Consider the following 1,310-nt stretch of genomic DNA (forward strand, 5'->3'; position numbering starts at 1 on the left):
CGAATTTGAATATTCTAAAGGGAAAAAACGAAATAGGCCTACAAACAATGGCCGTACACTTTGTGTATATTTATATAGGCCTATGTAAGGTAGAATATCATCGTTATTTATCGTTTTTTGAATCTTATGCGTTGTCTGTACATTTCACAGTAATAAGCACGTTTTTGCTAATTTAATGTGTTTTGCTGTGTGATCTCCTTCCCCTTCAAGGCTGAGGAAGTGATAAACTATCCAAAAGTATTGTGTCGTCTCTCTGAAGGCCAACGCGACCTTCTCAGCCTTTCTTCTTGGCTTAAGTACAATAATTTCCTTATTGTGTGTGTGTGTCTGTGTGTGTGTGTGTGTGTGTGTTCCTCATCTACATTTATGTTTTTACCTTAATCTCACATTGTAAACCCTTCTGAGCATTTCTTTTGTCTGTCTTAGAGGCTTGTACCACTTCCCTCTTTTCTATTCTTAAGACACAGTTGTTTTCAGTCTTGCTTACCCAGGCAAAAAATAATGGCAAGAAGAATATGTGACCCTGGACCACAAAACCAGTCATAGGTGTCAATTTTTCGGAATTGAATAAATAAGCTTTCCATTGATGTACGGTTTGTTAGGATAGGACAATATTTGGCCGAGATACAACTATTTGAAAATCTGGAATCTGAGGGTGCAAAAAAATAAAAATATTGAGAAAATCGCCTTTAAAATTGTCCAAATGAAGTTCTTAGTTTTGATATGTTTACGATAAGAAATTTACAAAATATCTTCATGGAACTTGATCTTTGCTTAATATTCTAATGATTTTTGGCATAAAAGAAAAATTTATAATTTTGACCCATACAATGTATTTTTGGTTATTGCTACAAATATACCCGTGCAACTTAAAGGGTTAGTTCACCCAAAAATGAAAATTAGCCCATAAATTACTCACCCTCAAGTCATCCTAGGTGTATATGACTTACTTCTTTCAGACAAAAAAAAGTTTCCTTACTTTAGCAAAGGAAAACCAGTCTCCTCTTGGCTTATATCGAAATCCTCTGACATTCTTCTTTACAAATCCTTGTTTTGTACTTCTAATTCGTGACCGTTGTTTTGTTTTGATCTCTCCCCTGCGCTTCCGCGTTCGTCACTTCTGACGAATGCGCAATTCGCATGCGCAAAGCCGAACTCATTCGTCATCAGCCCAGAACTGCTTCCGTATACAACAGTGAGCGCAAGCTAGATTAAATTGATTATTACGTTTTAAATATGGTTATTTTTCTTACAAAAACGCATCGATTCGCTACAGGAGGACTTTGTTCACCCCCCGGAGCCGTGTGAGA

The sequence above is a fragment of the Sinocyclocheilus rhinocerous genome, unplaced genomic scaffold (assembly GCF_001515625.1).
Source record: "Sinocyclocheilus rhinocerous isolate Xijiao unplaced genomic scaffold, SAMN03320098_v1.1 scaffold1338, whole genome shotgun sequence".
Classification (NCBI taxonomy): Eukaryota; Metazoa; Chordata; class Actinopteri; order Cypriniformes; family Cyprinidae; genus Sinocyclocheilus; species Sinocyclocheilus rhinocerous.